We start from the raw sequence: 14306 nt of genomic DNA, 5'->3' as shown, positions 1-14306 counted from the left end.
GCATTTGTAATGGGTACACTTTAGAGTATGTGTACATTTTCAGCCATGATGCATTATTGGTGTTAGTAATGCTGACTGAATGTATTTTCACATGTTGTATTCTGTTTGTGTTCTAGGTGTCTGTGTGTCTGCAGGATGTGGTCCTGCAGACATTGCCAATGAGGGGTATGGCAGAGTGGTAACACATCATCCATGTTATAGTCAAGGTACAGCTGTATATCTACACATTTACCAAGTCTGTGAAACAGTTATTGCATATGCCACAGAGCTTATAGGGCTGAGGGATACATACAGGTAAGTCTATGGTGGTTGATAGCAGCTCTATTAAAGTGGACAATGGTAAGTGTAGTGGGTGTAACACACCTCAGACTGGTAAAACCCACACCCCAGAGGATATTGTGTCGACCAAACACACAGAGAATACTGTTCCCACACACAGTCCCTCACACACACACACACACACACACACACACACACACACACACACACACACACACACACACACACACACGCACACACACACACACAGAATCACAGTTGCCCATCTAGTTAGTGGTATTACAATGTTATTCAGTTATTGCAGGTGGCACGGATCTAATAGTGATGACTGTTCTAAGGTACATGTAAAGTGAATAACATCACATGACCTTGTGAGGTATGGCAATGGGGGATGTACTGGGTGGAAAAGGACTCATTATACTGTCATCTATGAGTCTGCACACTCACAAACACTGCTATACACACCAATGCACACACACATTTGCCAGTACTGGCATTAGCAGCCCTGTCTATCATGTTATTTATTCCAAACTGTTATACAGCTGTAGCATGTGGCATGGGGCTTATAGGGCTGAAGAGTGTCTACAGACACCTCTACAGTAGATGTGAACAGCGGGCTTTGTAAAGTGGACCTTGTAATGTGTACTAGGAGTACCATGGCCTAAAATTGTAAACCATGGCCACACAATTGATATATTTCTCACTCAAACATACACAGGATACTGTTCTCACACACACACACATGCACACACACTTGCCAGGACTGAGATTAGAACCCCTACCTATCTAGGTATTGCTACTACAGTTTTATGCATTTATCACAAGTGCCATGAAGCTTACAGAGTGAAGTGTATCCCAAGGTAATTCTAAGGTGAACAACATCACCAGGCCTTGTAAAGTATGGCAATGGAAGGTGTACTGGGTGAGAGTTGACTGAAAATACATTAACCTACCATTATACACACACTTACAAACACAAATACACTCATACACACATTTGCCAGGACAGAGACTAGTATCCATGCGTATTGTGTTAGTCAGTCTATACTGTTACATAGTTCCTGCATAGGGTATGGGGCTTATTGGTTGATGAAGACAGCAGGCCTTGTAAAGTGGACCTTGGAACGTGTACTGGGAGTATCATGGCCTAAAAATGTAAAACCCAACCCCAGTGGATATAGTTCTGACTCAAACACATACACAGGATACAGTTCTCACACACACACAAACACAAACACACACACACACACACACACACACACACACACACACACACACACACACACACACACACGCGTGCGCGCGTGCGCACATGCACATTTGTCAGGACTGCAATTAGAATCTATACCTATCTAGTCATTGCTTCTACAGTGTTATGCCTTTATTGCATGTGCCACGGAGTTTATGGGGTGAACAGTGTCCCACAGTTCTTCTAAGGCGAACAACATCACAAGCCCTTGTAAAGTATGGCAATGGGCAGTGTACTGGGAGAGTGAGGCCTCAAAATGCTGTATCCTACAAATATACACACTTACAAACTGTTACACACACACACACACACACACACACACACACACACACACACACACACACACACACACACACACACACACACACACACACACACACACACACATATTTGCCAGGACTCAGATTAGAAACCCTACCTATCTAGTTATTGGTAATATAGTGCTATGCAGGTACCTCACACACCACGGGGCTTGTAGGGTGAAGAGTGTACCAAGGTACCTGCAAAGTGAATAACATCACCAGCCCTTGTAATGTATGGCAATGGGAGGTGTACTGGATGAGAAGAGCCTCAAACCACTTTCACCTTCAGGTTTACACATTCACAAACACTTTTATACACTTTGATGTGCACATACACACACACACAGGTATGCCAATACTGAGATCCACAGGCTCATAGGTTCATAGGTGTGTACTAGGTGAATGGCCATGGAGACTTTACAAGGGCTGGTGATTACCCCGGCATTGTGCCACCTGACGTTACTCCCCAGTGTGTCTATCGAGTATAGCCACTGGAGTCATCCCCAGGGTGAGATTTCAATTCCCCATCCACTCATCCAGATTTCTCTTACAGTGAGCCAGTGAGGTGCTCTACTTGACATGTATGTGAAGTCTATTCCATAGCATGGTCTCTGGTTTATAAACCTATCCCTCCAGCATGTTCTGTTGATTGTGGAAATGGGGTTGAGGTCTCTGGAGCATGTGGTGCTGACAGATTAGGTTTCTTTAGATGTAGCATGCCTACCAGAGCTGGGTCAGACCTGGATTTGTAAGTCAAGCAGAGATAGCCTCTAAGTAGCCAATATGAGACAGAGAATAGTTGAAGATAATGGAGTCTGTCCATATAGGACAATTGTTTAAAGCCTAGGATCCTCTTTGTGAGGTGCTTTTGCAGGCTCTCTAGGTGTTGCAGGAATCGAGTGAGGTACATGCTGAATGGGCCATTGTACTCAATGATTGGCCTAATGAGGGAAGAGTACAGGGGGACTATGACCTCTTTCTTCCTGGATGTAACACCCTTAGTAATGAGATGTGCTACATAGAAGAACTTTCTGACCACAGTGGCATTGTGATTGTCAACAGAAAGGTCGCTGTCAACCTGTGTTCCCTGTTCTCTTCTAATAATTTCTGTGATCAGTGGACTACCATCAATGTGGTGATTCATGGGAACCAAGTTGTTCCTGAAGGGGACGGTGGCACATTTTCTGGCATTGAGCTTAAGTCCAGGTTTCTGACAACAGTCATAGGTCTCAGTGAGGCCTTTCTGCAGGATGTCAACATCACTTGGGGAGGTTATAATAGCACCCACCTTGCAGACATCTGCAAACATTGTCAGCCAGTGTCCCTTCATGTTGGGCTGTACTTCAGATGTGTAGATACTGAACACAAGGGGACCCAGGACCAGACCCTGTGGTATTCCACTTGTAACTGGTCAGCAGTCTGACATGGAGGCCACTACTTTCACACTGTGGGTTCTATTTGTGAGCCAGTTTGCAACCGACTTAGTAATATTGGGGTCGATGCCTAGCTGAGTCTGTTTGTCTATGATTCCTGAGTGGGGATTATTTTATACTGTTACATAGTTATTTCATGTGGCACAGAGCTTATAGGGCTGAAGAGTGTCTACAGCTGCTTCTGCAGTGGATGGCAACATTGGGCCTTATAAAGTGGACATTGGGATGTGTACTGGGTGGACCACAACAAAAAACTGCAAAACCCATCCCTCAATGGACATGATTCTCACCCAAGCACACACACACATGCACACACACACACACACACACACACACACACACACACACACACACACACACACACACACACACACACAGGATAATGTTCCCACACACACATTTGCCAGGACAGAGATTAGCACCCCTACCTATTTAGTTATTGCTTCTACAGCATTATGCATTTAGTGCATGTGCCACAGAGTTTATAGGGTATACACTGTCCCAGGGTACTTCTAGGATGAGGAACATCACCAGCCCTTGTAAAGTATGGCAGTGAGAGATGTACTGGGTGAGAAAGGACACAAAATAATTTAAGCTACAGATATACACATTTACAAACACAAATATACTTGCACACACATTTGCCAGGAATGAGATTAGAACCCCTACCTATCTAGTTATTTGTACTACAGTGTTATGCAGTTGTCACACTCACCACAGAGCTTATAGGGCTGAGGCTAGTCCAAAGGTACTTCTACAGTGAATGACATCAGCAGATCTTGTGAAGTAAGGCAATGGGATGTATATTGGGTGGGTAAGGCATCATAATAGTGAGACCTACACACACAAACACACACACACACACACACACACACACACACACACACACACACACACACACACACACACACACACACACACACACACACATGCACTCACACTCACACAAACAAACACACAAAGGTAGGTGATGTGATATTACAACCCCCACCTCAGTACCATCAATGATTCTCATCTTCATGCTGGCACATGCCAGTGGTTACAAGTAGTATGCAACTGTCTGAAGCAGGACATCACTCTCTGCCATTCAGGGTATCCCTGTGTATGACTCACTATCTGTGTGTGTCTCCATGTAAGTCTCACTCTATTACTGTTTGTCTCTCTCTTCTCCATGTCTATGTGTGTGTATGCTTGACATATTGTAATATGTTGCATATATATATGTGTGTGTGTATGTGTGTGTGTGTGTGTGTGTGTGTGTGTGTGTGTGTGTCTGTCTGTGTGTATCACATGCAACAGATGCATAAATACCACATATGGGCCACCTACAGTAATCCTGTCAAATGGGTGGGTGTGGAGACAGTTGTACATAGATGTGTGCATGCAAAGACATCTGCACAATACAGATATATATATATACACACACACACACACACACACACACACACACACACACACACATATATATATATATATATATATATATATATACATATATATATATATATATATATATATATATATATATATATATATATATATATTCCATTGTAGTTTTAGACATGGGCCTTATTTATCTAAGTTTAGGAGCATGCCCAATATGACTTTCTATAGTAAGTGTGGGAATCCATTCCAGGAATAGTTGTAACTCCAGTCCAGAGTATTGTGTGCTACAGCCATACCTTGCAACCTGTTTGTGCAGGATATCTGAAGATAGGCTGCCAATATGAGGAAACAATGGCCCAGACATAGGTGGATACTGTCACTATTGCTCTTATTAATGTATGACTTGTTTGAATTACAGGGTTTGCTTTAGCAGACATTTTCTGACTTATGTAATGTTTGACACTGTAATGTACTGTGTCATTCTCTACTGACAGATATCATTGGATCATTACAGTTATTTACTAGTGAAATTCAAGATGGATGATGCACAGACCAATATTAAGAGGCAAAGGCTAGACATTCTTGCACAATCCAGCCAGTTGTGAGGTGTGGCTACAGCTGGTTGATTGTTGAAGCTGTGTAAAAGGTCCAGCACTTTGCTGATATACTGGCTGGGGATCTCCTGGTTGTGCAGTATTCTTACCTGCAAGGTCATATCCTGGTGTGGCCATACCGCTGAACTGTACAGATTCTCAGAAATTATCCAGATTCATGCCTCATATATCTGGTCAGTTTCCCTTAACATTGTGGTTTTCTAAGCAAGTTTGTTGCAAATCACTCAGAGTTGCAGTCAGGGAATAATGACTGAACATTAGAGATTCAGACTTCACACCCTTCATGACATCTATGTTACTACACATCCCCTCTGTTATTTTATTACCTTTCTAACATTATGAAAGCATTATTTCAAAAGTGTCCCCTTTATTTTGACCTTTATCCCACCATTATGTATAGCTTTGGCCAGATTTCTTGCTCTACAAGGTTGAGAGGTATGTTACTAGCATTTAGTGGCATGGCCTTTCATTTACATTTTGTTGACTTGTTGTTGATAGTATGGATCCCACAACATTCCCTACAATGGCACTATGGGTGAGGCATGTGCCTTTGCCAGAGACCTGTAGGCGATATGAGACTGATGCAGGCCATCTGTAGCAAGGCATTGCATTCAGTCACTCTTATGTTCCCAGGCTCCTGGGCAGTGGATCCCACTGGGGTGACAATGGTAAGTGAGTCAAGTGTTACTGACAATCACTTTCTGTTCATATTGATCCATCTCTCTGGGTGACAGCAGGATGCTGCTTACAGCTAGGGACATAACTGCATGGGACACATATTCAGCACACTGCATCATGTTTGTCTTTCTACAGTCCATCGGGTACTTCTTACATCATTCACACCACCATGGACCAGGCTAGTGTGATACCTGTACATGTTGTGGGGTGACTTGCATGCATGTGTGATATGGCAGCTTATGGCACCTGCTGAAAAAGTAATAGTGACATTCTCCTTATCCTGTCTAATGTGTGGCACACCTGTGTGTCCCACAGTGGAATCTTCTATGAGTAATATGTTGTGTGTATGGTAAGGCCTTAGTGTTTGCAGGATCCTGCTGCATGGTGTATGCATGGTCTGTGGTGTGTAGGTTTGGGAAGTTCTCATGTGCTTTTGCCTCTGAGGTGTCCTTTACTTGAGGTTTGATTTGTTGTGGACCACCACTTACATGGGTGTGTGTTGTGTATTTGCAGATGATGTTTACTGACTTCATTCACTGCAAGGCACCTACGTTACTGCAAAATGTGCTCTGGTGTGCACATTCTCTATTTGTCTGGCCAATGGTTCCCCTCCCCCTTCTGTGTGTCTCTTTATCTTTCAGTAGGCCGGTCACAGGCTTTGCCCACAGTGGCTCCTGTTATGTATTTGTAATTCTGGTGTGAGCATGGTAAATGCCATAACATCACACACAAGGTTATGGACTTATGGGTTATACACACCTCTGAGCATACCTGTTTGGCAGGTGGTCCACCATTGCACCACTACATCTGCTGGAGTCCTCAGACAGTTTGTGCTACTATGTTATTATGTGGCTACATGTTAACCTAGCTTTCAAACTGTCACTGAGTCTGACATCTGGACAGGCCCAAATATGACAGTCAGATGATGGCCCACACATGGAGACAGGATGTTGATATTGTTCTGTCATACATAGACAGTTGGGGGACCAGTTTGTTACTTGCTTGCTTTCTGTTATGGATGTGACATCTGCTTCTCCACTGCCTGCCATTGATGTTTTGATATGACCTTTTCTTGTTTTGCAAATACTTTGCAGGCAAATGCAATGTTAGGGCAAGCAGAACAGATATGCAAGGCATACTTGCGCTCCTTCTGTGACAACCTGCCATTCCTGAGATATGGCTGTTGGCCAGTGATATGTTGTCAGTGCTGACACAGTGAGCTGGCAGCCTTTTCAGACCTGCCAGTACACTGACCTTCAGGTACCTGCTGTGCTACTAGGCACCACTCCTCTCTTTCATATGAGAGCAAGACATCTGGACAAAGCCATAGGTAATTGGGTGACAAAGGTCTAAATAATAGGGACCATTTTAACTATTGGCCTTACAAACCTAGAAGGGTGATACAATAACAGATGTTGCATTAGCGTGCATTTTATATATGGTGTGAGGTCTGAGACACTACAATCCGTCATTATTTTCTGACTTTAGACTTCTGTGGTTTACCACTGATTTGCCACACAACCACTATTTCATGATAGAGGCACCACAAATATGATGCAAACCTCTGTACATTCTGCAAAAAGTCTGTACAGTTGGAAGGTATGGTAGGCACTGTGTAGGTTACTCTGACCTGTGTACTGTTCATATGTGTGGCCCCATGTCCATCACCTGTCCAGCTTACCAGCAGTAATAGATATTGACATCTGGACAGTGTGTACAACTCCCAACATAGCTGTGGCTGTCATGCAAAATAGTTGGCACTGCGATTCTTTGAACATGGCCCTGTCTACCACAGTACTATACCTAGGCCACTAAGACACAACAGCCGGGAGTAAGTGCTGGCCACATCCTGACAGTATTTCCCACGCATATACATAGATCATTAACTCCTGCATATTGTGGGCATGCAACAAGTTATCATGTTGATTGGGACAGCCCTGGCAATACATGCTCTGCTGCTATTACCCTACAAACCTACAGTTTGAGGGGTGAGTATGGGATCCCCACATTGACATCCATGCATGTGACCTATGCCCCCCCCCCCTTAGTTAGCCCCTGCATATACTGCAGTGGGATTTGTTACCTTGGATAATACTGCATAGTGTGGGGAAGCCGGCATTGGTCAGACATTTCCTGGTGTCCCACATAGCTGTCAGTTGTCTGCTGCTACCCCAGTAGGCCACCCCATTCCCTTGCATGCATGCAGCAATACCATAGATATGCTAACAGAACATACTACTCCATTCATTTATTGTTTAGAAGACTGACTTATTTTGTGCCTGCTTCAGTTGTGGGGATAGTGGGTGAGGGCTGACTCTGTCAGATGCATGCAGTACACTGCCTATACAGGGTAGCTACAAGTAGTGTGATGTGTGTGGCATCCATTTTACTGTGTTTGTGAGTTGGAGAGAGGTGTCAGTCCCTGGATCCCTACAGTGTCAGTGTGTGGGCTATGCATTGCCTCTTTGCCAAGTCCTGGGCATACTGGGCAGGCATCTGTCTGCCTACAAGAGCAGGCTCAGGGGCTTTCTCCTCTGAGTCCCTATGTTCCTATGGGGGACCTTGGTAATGGTGGGGGGCTGTGTGGCCCTTCCCCATGCTGTTCCTGCTGCAGCTGTTTCCACAGGATCATACTGTGTAACATGGCACATACTATGAAAATGTGTGCACATGTGACTGGAGAGCACTGCAATGCTCCACCAGATATGTCAAAGCAGCAGAACCGTGACTTGAGCATCCCAAACACACACTCTATCATGATCCTGGTTTGTGCATGTGTCTCATTATGGCATTCTTGCATGGGTGTGTGTGCATTTCTGATGGGTGTCATCATCAACATCTCCAGTGCATAGCCAGCATCACCCACCAGATGGCCATATGGGAAGTCCCCCTTGGCAAATGCCTGGTACAGCTGTGATGAATGCCAGAAGTGAGAGTCGTGATAGCTTCCAGGGCTGCCAACACACACATTACTGATAATGCCCTGGGCATTGCACATGACATGTAAGTTGATAGAGGGGAAGCCATTGCGGTTTTTGTAGACCCTACCCTGTTCACCTGGTGGTGCTTTGACGTGGATGTGCATGCAGTCTCTTTAAGTTTCAGTCTTCCTATCTTTCAGGAAACACATGGTAATACAAAACACTTTATTTTAGCAACTTTATAAGATTACACAAGCAATATTTAAAATGTGTCCCTGGTTTTGGGCCTCTGCACCCCAAATGCATTTTGGCTTTTTTCCAGATTTCTTGTGCTGTGAAATTGAGAGATTTAGTTGATTATCAAGTAGATTTTACAAGGAGCTGAAAGCTTCAGGGGAACAGAAGTTTAATGCTAATTATGCTAAGTTGTTTGCATTGTTAGTAGCACAACAGGTAGTATACTTGATTTTGATGCAGAAGGCTGTGGGTACTACTCCCACAGTATGCAGATGGATCACTGATAATGTACTGTGTTGTACTTTAATGGGAGTGGATGCTGCAGTCCTATGAATTTCCTCCTTTGGAGGAATTACCTACTAACTATGAACCCGTTATCAGTTTGCCAACCATTCCCCATTGCAAAATTAGTAGTTTATCATTTTATAATGTAGTATAGGCAATTAATTCTTCAAGGGCAATAGGCACTTTAGTTGTAGATGAAACAATGAAATATAAAGTTGTTTGCTTACAGCAACCTCTTCATTAGTTATAGATCCCTTTAATGTGGAATTATTTAGATGACTTACCTCTGCAGAGATTTTGCATATTTACTGATATTGTAATGACAGAAGTTTGAGTGGCCTTTTATGGTTGAAATTTTCTGGAATGGGTAGTTTTGTCATTATTGGTTCATAAATTTTGTTTCATTGCTTACTAGAAGACTGTTCCAAACTACAAATTTAAAACACATTCTAACAAGTGGTGCTGTATTATACAAGGAATATAATTTAATACAATCAGTTTAATACAATCAAGAAGGTGAATCAAAGGACCTATACATGTATGCTTGCTCACAGGATGCAGGAAATCAAAATAGGGGAAGAGACCAGTCACCAACTGTGTCCCCAAGGGTTCACTGCTGATATTTTTTTCTGTTTGGCATACACATCTTAAAAGTAAAAGAAAATACCAAAGAGCTTTGGCCGACTAAGTCTGAAATGACTGCATGTTAGAAGCAGTTACTGAATCCCCAAATGACTTAACTTCATGCAGGAAGGTTTGTCCCAAACATTAACTGGTGCCAGAATCAGGAATTGAAACTAAACTCCAAGAAATGCATTATCATATCCTTTGGGAAGTCATCTACTCCAGAGAACCACAAAACTGACAATGCCCCTTGAGAACTGAACCAGTTGTTTGGCATTTGGGAACTTGTGTGTACAGTGACCTAACTTTTGACCAACATGTGCCCAGAGTCATAAGAAAGTCTTTCTATATTGCACAGCTTATAAACAAATTGATTGTGACTAGATCTAGAGATGTTATTGTGCCCCTTTACAAAGCCCTCATTAGGTCAATCATTTTGTATAATGCTCACTTTGGCATGTATCTGTCCAGACCCATGCAACAATTGGAATACCCACAGAGATACCTTACTAAAAGGATACAAGTCCTAAAAATAGGTCTTGCATGGACCACCTCAAAGATTTATCGCTGTACTCAGTATTCTACAGAGTGCTTAGAGATGATGTGTCTGGCATACAAGGCATCCTCTGACCTAGCACAGATGGACCTACTGGCCATCAACAAGTCAAATGGCATCAGAAATACTCAATCCATGTATCTAAGCTGAATGTTGTGGAGAGATGGATATATATCCAGAACAGACTATCCATTCAAGTATAACAAAGCTCATCCCTGTCCATATTCAAATGCAACTTGGATCTCAGGATGGGTAACAGAAAATTTACACCACTAATGAATAAAGATGGATGGAGGCAGTTCCTAAATGCTGCATCCCTTAGATGGGTTCCCCTCACATTATCTATAGTGTAATCACATTTATTCTCACTAGGGCTAATATAAAATTATCAGCCATAGGATAGGTAAGACCAATCAGGAAATGTTAATTCAAACACCAAAATGGAAATTGGCTAAGCTTAAAAAGTCATCCAAGTGAAGCTATGTTGTGGTAGTAAACAGTTTTAAAAAATTGGCCTTTTTAGATCACTAAGTGCCCCTGTCACCCTCTGCCCTCCAGTCTTCAACAGCTTTCAGCACCTCTGCTAGATGTTAGCATCACAGTTGTGGTCTGTATATCATGAAATAGTGGATGTCTGGCAATTCATTGGCAAATCACGTAAGACTAAGATCAGAAAATAATGACACTTTGTAGTGTCAGATTTCATACCCTATAGAAAAATGCATGCTAATACAAAACCTGTTATTGAATCACTTTTATAGGTTTGTAAGGCCAATACTTAAAAATGGTCCTTATATTTAAGCACCTGTCTGCCAATTATTTATGGCTTTGTCCAGATGTCTGGCTCTCAAAAGCTGAGATGTATGGTGCCTGGTAGGACAGCAGGAACCTGAAGGTTAGTGTACTGCCAGTATATAAAAGGCTCCCACCTTTCTGTATCAGTACTCACAACATGTCACTGACCAACAGCTATACCCCTGGAATGACACAGGTTGCCACAGAAGGAGCACAAGTATGCCTTGTATATCTGTTCTGCTTGTCCTAAAATTGCATCTGCCTGCCAACTATTTGCAAAACAAGAAAGGGTCATGTCAAAACAGCAATGGCAGATGGGTAAACAGACATCATACCCATAAGATCAAACAATCAATTACCAAACCAGTCTCCCAACTGTCCATGTTTGGCAGAACATTATTAACACTCTGTCCCCATGTATGGGCCTTTGTATGACTGTCATATCTGGGCCTGTCCAGATGTCAGTCTGTGACGGTATGACAGCTAGTTCCATATGTAGCCTCATAATAACATATTACAACATAAAGCATCTAAGGACCGTGGCAAATGGAGTGGTGCAATGATGAACAACCTGCTAAACAAGTACACTCAAAGGTGTGAAGGCCACAACTTTGTGTGTCATGTAACAGCACATATCCCACCCACATCAGAATTAGAAATACATAACAGCAGCCACTTGTGGCCAAAGACTGTGACTGGACTACAGAAGAACAAAGAGACACACATAAGGGGAAGGGGAACCACTGGCCAGACAAATGGAGAATGTACACACCAGAACAGATTGGTGCCATGCAGTGTAAGGAGTCTGTAAACATCACCTGCAAACACACAACACACAATCATGTACATCGAGGTCTGCAACAAAACAAAACCCAAACAATGGACACCTCAGAGGCAAATACACATAAGAACTCCACAAACCTACACACCACAGACCATGTAGACTCTACACACCAGGGTCTTGCAAGCCCTAAGGCCTTACCCCAAACACCTACCCTATACAGATATGAACAGCACTGTCCCTCTACCCTGTTCCATATAGACTCTGCTGAGGTGACTCCTGTCTGGCATATAAAATAATCCAGACCCTGCCTTGATGGGACTGTTGCATATCTGGAACTCAAGGGCCACTCCAATCTGCAGGTGCAGCATCAACCTGGGTGGTGATATCAGTACGTCTTGTTGGTGTTACAGATACATGTACCACACACTACCCCGTCTGTGGAATACACTCCCTGTCAACAGCAAGCTAAGTGTCTCAATACCCCTAGTGAAGTGCTCCCTGTATAAGAGCATGGGAAACACAGAATACAGTCCTGTGAACTCACCTGTGTCCCTCCTGGACAGGGGATCTGTGTGTTGATATGCCTTAACATGAGCAACACTATCATCTGCATGGGTTATAAGGGCTTCAGGGCCAATACCCTACTAACGACATAGCAAACTACCAACCTATACACAACTGTCTGTCAGTGGTTCACCACATTACTCTGTAATGCTCTGCCACTGACATACCCAGAATTCACAGTCCTATGTAGAATATACTACACATATTATGGACATTTCTGCACAGCAGAATGCACTTTGTACCCACACCCATACCTTCCAACCTCTGAAAGCAAGACATCAGACAGGGTAATACATAAAAGTGGAAAAAAGGCACAATGATAGGCACATGTTGCAAATATTGCCCTTACATACTGAGGAAGTTGGTAGGATAAAGGATTTTGCATTAGCAGGAAGTGTCTGAAGGATATGAAGTCTGAAACACTAATGTCTGACATTAGTTTTGAAAAATCAGTCTTCAAGTATATGCAACTAACTTGACATAAAAATACAAGTTTATGCAGACTGGACAAAACTTGTAGGCAAACAACTGGCCAATCTGCCACAAAATGTACATTTCAGAGGTATGGCCACACCAGTATATGACTTTTCAGGTAAGAAGAATACCACACAAACAGGAGATCCCCAGCCAGTATATCACCAAGTTGCTGGACTGTTTACACAGTTTAATCTGTAAACTGGCTGTAGCCACACCTCTCAACTGGCTTTTTTGGGCAAGAATGTCCATAGTCAGGCTCATAATATTGGTCTGTGCATCATACAACTTGTATTCTTCTGGTAAAGCACTGTGATGATCTGAGGATGTCTGTCACTAGGTAATGACACAATACACTGCAGTGTCAAACTTCAGATATGTCAGAAAATGTCTGCTAAAACAAATGCAGTAGCTCTAGGAAAATCATGTTTACCTTTGAGAGGTATGGCTGTAGCACACAAAACCCCAGATGGGAGTACACCTATCTCTGGAATGGAGTCCCACTCCCACTATAGAAGGTCACACTGGGCATGTTCCTACACTTAGAGAATCACAGGCCATGTTGGAACCCACATCGGACTATATAACTGTATTGTGTATACATGTCTTTGCATACAGACAGCTATGTACACCTTAATTGTCCCTACACACACCCATCAGACAGAATTACCATCAGTTAGCTATAAGTGGCCCATTTGTGATATATCTGCATCTGTTGTGTGTGATGCATAGACATATACATGGGCAACAGATAATATGTCAACATGCACACACATAGATGTGGGGAAGAGAGAGAAAGACAGTGACAGAGAGAGAGAGAGACACACACATAGGGGGAAACACACAGAGTGAGTCACACACATGGATACCCTGAATGGCATAAAGTGATGTCCTGCTGTGGACAGTGGCATACTGGTCGTAACCAGTCACATGTGCCAGCATAAAGGCGAGCTCTATTGTGTAATAGTACTGATGTGGGGGTTTTAATATCACATTACCTGCGTGTGTGTGTGTAAGTGTGTGTGTGTGTGTGTGTGTGTGTGTGTGTGTGTGTGTGTGTGTGTGTGTGTGTGTGTGTGTGTGTGTGTGAAGGTGTTTGTAAGTGTGTATGTTTGTAGGGTAATA

The sequence above is a fragment of the Protopterus annectens genome, chromosome 7.part0 (genome assembly GCF_019279795.1).
Source record: "Protopterus annectens isolate FY-2018-M chromosome 7.part0, PAN1.0, whole genome shotgun sequence".
Classification (NCBI taxonomy): domain Eukaryota; kingdom Metazoa; phylum Chordata; order Ceratodontiformes; family Protopteridae; genus Protopterus; species Protopterus annectens.
This window is presented reverse-complemented; position numbering follows the sequence as displayed.